The sequence below is a fragment of the Canis lupus genome, chromosome 1 (genome assembly GCF_003254725.2).
Source record: "Canis lupus dingo isolate Sandy chromosome 1, ASM325472v2, whole genome shotgun sequence".
Lineage (NCBI taxonomy): Eukaryota > Metazoa > Chordata > Mammalia > Carnivora > Canidae > Canis > Canis lupus.
This window is the reverse complement of record NC_064243.1, coordinates 5301016-5311394: the sequence shown is the minus strand read 5'-3', so window position 1 is coordinate 5311394 and position 10379 is coordinate 5301016.

Below are 10379 nucleotides of genomic sequence, written 5' to 3'. Positions count from 1 at the left end.
AGAGTGCCTCAGGCATCAATGCCTATCTGAATTTAGTAATAATATTGGAAGACTGTGTATGTGCAGGAAATGAATATCTTGATTATTAATCAATGCTTGCCTACCCAGAGAATGTTCCACATTAGACTTAACAAAGCAAGAATACCAAAATAAGATGGAATTCCTGTTGAGGAACAGAGTAGTTGAGTAAAAGGAATTTTTTTTGTAACGCAACAAAAGTGACCCCGTTAGACTTTTGGAGAAATTTTAGAAGTCTGAATTTTGGAAGAAATGGTTGTTTTCTCTACAGCTTTGTAAACTATAAACTGTTATGCCAATGTTGATATTTCAAAGTGATAATTTTATTATGTTAACAGTTGCCACTGGAATTTCTTTTGAAACACCTGCTTTCTGATGAGATGGGACCAGAATTACCTTCCTCCTTTACCCAGGAAGGAGTTAAACACCATACCTTTCTCTGCAAGCCATGTGCTGTGGGATTCAGACATTTCTGCTGCAGCGGGGTTGAGTCATGATCCTCGGCACACAGATCTCTCTGATTTCCATCTGAACACTCAGGTTAGTGAGAGCCTATTACTCGGTCTTGGGGTTAGAGGTGTGACTGTCAGAAAGGAGAATGTGGCACCTCAAGAAACCAGATTTACAGGGCCACATTTGGGCGCCTCAGCAAAGGATTTCCTGCATGTTGAGAAGACTCTAGCACAAAGGGAAGAGTTCATTCTGGATACAGTGGAATCAATGCTGCCCCAACCCGTTCATTCCAGCAAGTACAAGTGGGCTCACAGGGGTGAGGTGACCATGGGGAACTAAGAAATGTCACTGTGGGACATGCCTTGCTTAAATGTGGAACAGAACGAAGAATTCTCACGTCAGGGAAGTACTGCAGCTTATGAGAGTCAGTGGAAACATGGCATCAAGGGAGACATGGCAGAGGTAGAGGCAGGGGTAGGGAGGGCAGCTAAAATAGTTGGCTGGATCAAAGCAGCAGCATCCACCTGACCTGTTGGGTGACCTGGACCCCCTGCACCCTGTGTTTCTGGGAAGCCACAGTTCTCATGGCATCAATGGCCACAGAAGCACCTCCACCAACCCAAATCATTGGTACTGGGTAGCCTAATCAGAATATGACTGTGGGATGTTACAGACTTGGGCTTAGCTAGCCAAAGATAGAGTGATGTGAAGTCATGAATGCTCAACTGGGACTCAAGCCAACCCCCTCCCCCTGCCCCACCACAAATGATCATAATGCACACAGAATTTTTCACTTCATGAGAGTAATGAGCCTGCAAGTGACAGGGGGTGGGCAGCTGTTTGGTGGGATGGAGTCTAAAGTTGAGGACAGCTTTCTTTTAGACACAGATAAGCACCTCCGGGGTTGTTCAGAGCCGTAACATGGCAGGACTTTTCACCCTCAGGCATGGGAGAGGTTGGGTCTCAGAACATCAAGTTTTGAATACTGGAGTTCCCAGCTGGTGAAGCCAAGAACTTTAAGCTAAACTGAATAGGGAAAGGGTACCATTTAAATTTGACTTTTGAAAGAACTGCCAGCAGAACTAAGAAAACACGACAGCTTGAACCTTTTCCACAGAAACACGAGCCTGGGTGTCCTAGATGCCACCCTGACCCTGGGCTCTCTGTCTCTGGCCTTCCAGAGGCATCCACAGTCACTGGCATATAAGGTACCCCCTCCTTGCAAACCTAAACACCTGGACAGACTCTGACAGCCTTCCAGCAGCAGTAGTGTATGCAACAGAGACTTTTTATTTCAATTATAAAACAAGTGTTTTTAAGAACTTTGACACGATCCAAAAATGAGGAGTGCTTTTCCAGTATTAAACAGAGACAGAGGCAGAAACAAACTCCCTTGTTCTCAGTAAATCTCAAAATAGAACCACCACCTTACCCAAGTTTACCATCTGTTGGCTGGTGACCTGCACATAAACAGATGGCATGATTGTTCTTGTGTCTGGTATCCAGTAGACACTCACATCACAAGAAGTATTGGCACTCCAGGTAGAAGGGATAAATATAGGCTGTCTATTGATCCCCTCCTGTTTAGAGCCTTCGCCTTCCAGTGAACATGGAACACTTGATGGAAGAGAAGAGATACTTACCCATATATATTCTGCACATGTTTTATACGGCAAATTAGAGACTCTAATTTGAAGTAATAAAGATCCAGCCCTTTCTGAAAGACCTAAATTCAACAAGGGCTAAGAGAGAAGTATATTCTTGCTGAGGGAAAAAAATTAATTAAAGAGCAGTAAAAGCTGTGCCACAGAATATGTATGTAGATTTTATCTAGATTATTCTTTAATTAAAAAGTAAGAATTGTTTGAAACGATGGATTGTTTCATGCAATTCGTGATCATCTGAAATCTGAATCCAGGAGTCTTTCCCACATTTTTCACAGGCCATTTCATCCTCATCTCTGCCTTTTACTGAGGCCCCTGGAGGTGCTTCTTACTGGTCATAGTGGGGCCTCGTGGACAGGCAGAGAGACTGATCATCCTGGTGAACATTACCTCGAGCTGCACACCCTCCTAGTCCTCTCACAACAAAACTGATATCTCCTTTGGGCCCACCTGGTGGCTAAGACTCACCTGGTAAACAAGTCATAATAAAGAATCCCTGATGTGAGATAATCTTTTAGCATTTCTTTGCATTTTTATTGAACATTGCCATTCAGTGTGGTCCAATGCAACCAAGTCCCTCGCTGATTTCCACAGCGAGTTGGGATTTCCACCTTGCGACCATGTAATTTTTCACAGGGCCAGCTCTGTTAAGGGATCTTGAGGTCTGAGAAATGCTGGGTTGATTTTTTTTTTAACTTTACTTTTTATTAATGTTTATTTTATTTAAAGTTGTTGTATTTGCAAATAGTATTGAACATTAAGTAGTTCCAAGAAGCGATAAAATGAAAACAAGGCAACATTCCTTATCTCCAGGTCCCCTACTTCCTTCTTTTCCCAAGAGGAAACCACCTTTCCCTTTCAGCTCTCTTCCCCTTCCCTGATATTTCCAAATGACATAGATAGCCACGCAGCAAGGCTTTTCTTATGAGTCAGGGTCATGCTATATCAATGCAAAATTTCAGAGCTGAGAATGTTAGCACATTTGTATGCTCTTCTCTTTAACCTTTCAATATAATTTTATTTTTAATCAATTTCAAATGAGTATTTATATAGTTGTACCCATACCACTGTTTATTTCTCATCTATCTACCTATCTACCTATTGTGATTATATTTTCATCTTTATGCCACTTTTTAGTTAAATTACAGTTGATACGTGTGTCCTTTTGTCATTTTCTTTAATTTTTTTAATGTTTTATTCAGTCTTTTCACACCCTTTGACAGCTGTGCAAAACTATTTCCACATTACTTCTCCACACATGCAGATGCATCAAAAATTACAGTTGGGTCTACTTCTCCCTCTGTCTCTGTTTGTCTCTGTTGGGATGCTGCCCCTGGGCTGGCTGCCTGGCCGCCACCTGAGCCCGGCTCTGCTATCGCTGACCAGCCCATCACCAACCCTGTGTTCTATTTTCTGTCCCCTTCCCACTCAGCCCAAGTCTTCCTCAATCACCTCCCTCCCATTTTGTGGAAATACATCTCTCCTGGGAAAAGGTGTGGAAGTGAACTCTTGTCACGTCTCCACAGTTCTGCATTCTGCCCTCATTCTAGAGGAACCATCTATTTAAATATAAGAGTTTAGGTTAAAAGTGGGAATTGCCAAAATGCTCTTCCTTCATCTTCCTGATTCCAGTATCACTGTTGAGAAGTCCAATGTCTTCTTTTTCTAGATTCTTTGACCTCTCTCTCTTCTCTGGGGAGTTTATCAGAACTTTTCCTTGTTATTGTTCTGAAATTTATGCGACGGAATCTGGGAGGGGAGTCCCTTCATTAGGCTTCTTCATTTCAGAGACAGTCCTCCTCAGCTCCAGGAACACTGCCTGTCCTGCTCTGCAGGTGCTCTGTCCTTTCTTTCCCACTTACTCCTCTGGGGGCTCCTCCTTCCAGATACTGGACCATAGGCACCAACCCTCTGACTTCTCTTCCTTCCTCTCTAGTGTCCATTTCTGTGTCTTTTTGGCCTAAGACCGGAAGGCTTTCCTAAATATTGTATTTAGGCTTTCTATATTTCTTATTTAGAAGAGCTCTTCTTTGTTCTTTGATTATTTAAACAACCTCTTCTTGGTTCATGAATAGATCATTTTTCATCTTCCTGAGGAGTTAACTATGGCCTCTCTGAAATAGTTTTCCACTTCCATTTTCTTAGCATCCCCTTTTCTACCTATTTGCTCTTGATTTAGCCTTTTCTTTCTAGCACTTCTTATCTCCTGATGATCCCTGTGTACCTCTCTGTATCGGAGGGTGAAGCACCCAAATGCTGATTGGAAGTTCCCAAAGTAGACAGAGCTGCAGATGGTGGAGAAATAAGGGGCAAGGGAGATTTATTTTTGTCAGGGAGCCCCATTTGTCAATGTCTGTAGGTCTTTTCTCAGGTGTGTTTCAGTTCCTCCAGAGGAAGATCCTCTGGGCCCTCGTCTGGAGAGGCACCATCCTGCCTATAATCTGGCACTGGGTGGAGGAAGGAAGTGGGGGGGGAGGGGTTCTATCCAAAATGCTAACCATACTTATCACCCATTCCGCTCCTCTCACCTGCCCTCCTCTGTGCCTGAGAACCATGTCTGGAATGGTGCCATCACTTCCCACTTTTGAGTCTCTCCAAAGCTTTTTCTAACCATTGCCCCACACATCACCATCTCACCTGCTTCATTCTTTTCTAGTGTCACTGATGGTGGACTCTGTGTTTTCTAGGGGGAATTTTCTTCCTGTACTTTGGGTTGATGTTAAGAGAAAAAGAGGAGAGAGACATCTTTACCATGCCATATTGGAACCTAAGGCAATGGAATTTTTATTTAGTTTTGCCTTTTATTTTTTATTTTTATTTTTTTTAGTTTTGCCTTTTAAAGCCAGCATAAAACAAACTCATTATTACTCATATTCTACTACTTTTTTCTTCTCTAAAGCAGCAAATACATGGCATTCTTGATGTAAATATTGATTACATCTAAGCAGTCCAGGTTTGGGCTATGAATCATTTTACTAATTGGAGCTACAGGAAAAATTCTTGACACTTGGTCTCTTAGGCAGGCTTATTACCGTCAGAATAAAAAGAGAATATGATATTTTTCTAGTGGATTTTTCCATAATGAGCATACAGGAAATATCATTTCCTACTGACCACTAAACCTGTGTGAATAATTTGGGACCTGAATTTACTAGAATGTCTACTTGAAATAACCCATTTCTGTAACAATTCTATACTTTGACTTGTGTCACATCAGATTCACTGCTCTTTATATCTTACAATGTCTGAGAAGCATGACTTCTGCTGAAACCAGGCAAGCGCTCCCATAACATGGCATGAGGTAACATTACCCAAATCACTAACGATGTCCAGAGTTGACAATCAGACATGTGTTCTTTCTGTTGAGATTTTTAGACTAAAAACAAAGAGTTTCTAATCATGTGTTTTATTAGAAAATCTGGGATATAATCAGAATTTATATTTCAGATTACAATGTACATTTCTTAGGGAGAATATATTTTTAAATTATTAAATCAGTCAGGTATCTTTAATTCATAAAACAGTAATGCTGTGCTATCTAGTCAAATAAAAAATCAAACATAATTGATGTTGAGAGAGAGAGAGGAAAATTCACTGCGCCAAATTAAGTGGAGCTTTTTGAGCCTTGTTGTGAGAAACTTGACAAAATAATTCATATTTCAGCATTTCATAGGAACACAGAGTTTTCTAACTTCTCCTTAGAAGTTAGAAAGCTCAGCCAGAAATCTGCACAACTCCAAACATAGGAAAGATTTTAACTGAGAATCATTTGCCACTTTTTACTTGTTCTCATATAAATTAAAATACTGTGATAAATGCAACTATTCTTGAGGCTTTCTTTGTTATTGGGGAAAATAGGCTTTAATTGGAATGATGCAAAGATAATACACAGTACCTTGCAGGTATGGTTTCATTATTACTGTAACTTTATAAAGATGTGAAAATCTGTCATGAGATAAAGGAATAATAGCTATGGTAAGGAGGCATAAAATAGTCAAATTGATTTCAAAATGGTAAGTTCAATGTGTAATTTAACTATAACCTAAAAGTTTCCACCAAGCTTATCATTTCAATATATACAGTTGATACTTGAACAACAGGGGAGGTTGGGGACTGACCTCCCCATGCAGACGAAAATCCACATATGATTTTTGACTTCCCAAAACTTTACTGATAGTCTCTTGCCAACCAGAAGACTTACTGGTAACATAAATAGTTGGTTAACACGTATTTTGTATGTTACATGTATCATATATTGTATTCTTACAATAAAGTAAGCTAGAGAAAAAAATCTCATTAAGAAAATTGTAAAGAAGAGAGAATACATTACAGTACTGTATTTAATGAAAAATATTCACATATAAGTGGGCCCATGCAGTCCAAACTCATGCAGTTTAAGGGTCACTTGTGGCTTTTATTTCTTTCCCTTCTACTTCTACTACTGGAGATCTTGAACAAGAAATCAGGAAAACTGCGATTCCCTCTAGATGGGGACATGTTGACTTTATCTCACACATGGACAGGGTCAGCTTCCCCCAGGGAGAGTAGGAGGTTCCTAATACTCGCCACATCCCACCTCCCCAAAACGTAACACCCTAGTTACTTCTCTGGGTTACATATCTGCAAAAACAATGCAGTGAGTGAGCCATTGTCACGTGCAAACAAAATACATCCATAAACAAATGGGACACACACAGGTAAATGTGAGCTGGTGATACCAGGATGTTCAGAGACAAACATCTACATTTTTAAGAAGCTAAAGATTTTAGCGTGGATGGCCCAAAGAGCGCTTCTGAGAAACAGAGGTCAGAGCGCAGGAAATGAGGGTGTGAAGGATGACATGACCAGACACACAGGTAAGGGAGAGGAATAAAACAGAGGAGCAAGGAAGGGTGGAAGTTGGACACACTTGATCTTAGCCAAAAGACCAAAAATCGATCCGAAGTTGGACACAGAAGCAAAATACAACAGATGGAAACATGTCATGATAAAGATAAACAAAATTAAATAATTCACAATGTTTTCTGGCTCAGCCTATCTGCAGTTGCTCCTATATTATGCAACTTTTTGACCTTAGAATTACATCACTGACTTCAACGATATTAAATTGTATCTACTAACCAATCACACCAATGCGCGACCCATAAACTACTCCTGAGCCAGTTTTTTCTTGGGTAATAATCTTCTCTCCTGAAAATACTTTTTTTTTTTTAATCTTGAGGATAGTGGCAAGTGAATGAATGAAATGAGTATCAAATTACAAAAATTTGGGATACCTGGGTGGCGCAGCGGTTTGGCACCTGCCTTTGGCCCAGGGCGTGATCCTGAAGACCCGGGATCGAATCCCACGTCAGGCTCCCAGTGCATGGAGCCTGCTTCTCCCTCTGCCTGTGTCTCTGCCTCTCTCTCTGATGTTCACCAAGGTGGAAAAGGCGTCCTGGTGCCAGGGCGTAAAGGGGAGCCCTTGCCGAGTTGGCTGCACCTTGACAAGTTTTCATCACCCCCTCCTCCACCACTGCCTGATGGGCGACCAGACCCCATGTAAGCCGCTAGGATTAGTAAAGCCAATAGCTAAAACATTCATCTAATTAATCTCATACCTTTGTCTAGTTAACCAGGGCATCGAAGAGCATTAAAGCTTCATACCACATAATGGAACAGGGCCAATGTAAGAAAGGAAATACAGGACATGAGTCAGTAGGGAAGAGTCCAGAGGGAGCTGTGCCCAAGGAGACAGGATGCATAAGTGTACCAAACAGATTGCCAGATGTCTCTGCAGGAATATTTATCATCAAGAATAAATAAATTGGCATCTTTCATTTTACCCATTACTCTGTATACATATGGTGAATGTGTGAGTCAGCCTCTGAGAAATGGCCATCCCCTTTGTGAGTGACACTGAACTCAGCACCCAGCTTTCCTGGAAATACGACACAGTTGGGGGCTATGCAGCAATCTCTCTCTCTCTCTCTCTCTCTCTCTCTCTCTTTCTCTCTCTCTCTTTTTTATAAGGACTAATCAGATAGTTCCACAACTAGTCAGATAGTTGGGATTTGAACTATGATAGCCTTTTCTGAAGTTCAGGAGTAATTAAACTGATACAGGAGTTGGGGAACAAAATGGCAGCCTTATTTGTGGCATTGTGGATTGAACAATGAAGTTTAGTTCCGAGGCCAAAGCAGGTGTGGGCCATAGTCCTGGAGGCAAGCACCCCGTCTCAGACACAGGAGATGACAGAGTCTGTGCTGTGTGATGGGTCCGCCCTGGTAGGAGGTACCAAGAGGAGAGGACAACACCTGACCCAGGTAGATGGGCTGCCAGCAAACAGAAGCACAGTGGGCCAGGCCAGGCAGTCAAATCAGTCCTTGTCCCGTGCAGAGAAGTCAGGGAGGAGCCAGTGACAAGAAGCCCCAAAGAATCCTCCTCAGTGCTTCCCAGAGAAGCATAAAAGCTCCTTTTTAGGGTCCAAGGCAGAATAGGGGAGAGAGAAAAAGAAATTGTTCCCAGTACATGATAATTATCATTCTAGCAAATTTCCCACACATACCAATCTAAAATGAAAAAAAAAAAAAAAACCCACAAAAAACACAGTATTATTTTTGGATTAGTGAATTATTTTTTTAATGATTCAGAAGGTAATTTGTATCTGTAATGTCTCTTTTAAAGGCTTCATAATCATTCATAGCAATGTCTAAATTCTATAGTTCTAGATCTTTACCTCAGTTTTACAGCTTTTACAGTTTTTTGCAACTTCTAGTTCTAAATATTTATCTAAATCCTTATACATTCTGTAAATTCTAACTATGTATCATTAATTGACACTTCTGTGGATATAACTTAATGGAAGGAGGGTGAAAGCCCTAACTTTGAAAATTAAAAAAATTAGCTAAAAATTCCTAGTATGGCATGCTTCTGGTTATTTATAATTAGATAAATAGAAGTCGAAAGCCTCTCCTTTGTATTTCTAGTTGAGGAAAATTGGGCAACCATTTAGCTCAAGTCACAAATGATAGTCTAGAAATGAAGCTAGATGTTCTGTTCTGGGTACAGCATATCTGCCTTGCGTGGCTCACACATCCAATGTTGTACAGAAGGAAATTAGGAGACTTGTAATGACCACAAGTAAGTAAGAGAAGCTGACAAGAGAGCAGTTTAAGTTAAGGAGTACAGCCTGCTCTTTCCAATCAGTTACTGCCATAGGTAACGGCCATAGGTGAAAATAAAACCAGACTGTAAAAAAAGAGAGGGAGAGAGAACGTTCAACCTAACCTTGAGCTTTGGGAATGTTTCCCATAAGGTCCCGTCTATGTCTTTCTTGACTTGTTACGACTTGTTGAGAAAGGGGCTCATTATAAGAAAAGCTCTCTTTCATCCCAAGGAAAAAAAATGTTATTAGGGTAAACTTTCAATCTTTAGTTGGTATCTGTGAAGACATTTCATTCATTCATTCATTCATTCATTCATTCAGAATATCCCATATATTAAGTTTTGAAAGAAAGGATAAACTGCAGAACTACAGAGGAAAGCAAAACAAGACTAATTCCAAGAAAAATAATCAAATATATGACATTTTTCTTCAGCCTTACTTCCTCTGCTTAGTCTTTCAAGATAGAGATCCCTCTGCCCCACTGCCCTGTGCTTTTCCATCATTCCCATATAAAACATGGTTTAAGAGATGATGTGATAACTTGAATTGCCTTAATTCAGGCATACTCAGACTAGGTAACTGTAAAGCTACTGGAATTAACATAGTCATGAGTATTCACACCCAAACAGGGAAAAAGCCTCAAGCAAAGAAAGAGGTAATAGTGACATTTCAAGAAGCCGGTAGAGCAGCAAAGATTTTGCAAGAGAGACTCCCAGAAAAACTTCAAAACACAACTTATAGACACGCACTCAGTCTTGAGAATGTAGGTAATATCTATTAATGAAGCCATTGTCTATTTCAACCATAGAGCATAATACAAGTTTCTCTAATTAAAGCTAAAAGTAAAAAAAAAATGCCTAAGGGTCCATAAGGGGCTGCTATTCCCCATGAAGAACCTTTCTTCTGGAAAAAGCACAGAAGACAACTTTTCCCCAAGTAGCCATTGTAATTTATTCCTGGCGTGAGAAGAACATCTGCTATAGATTATGTGCAGACAGTTTTGTGATGTTAATGTGGTCAGAAATAACCAAAAGGCATTTAAGCAGATGAAGACATGTTATTTCCATTTCAAATAGGAATTTAATTCTAGGAGTACC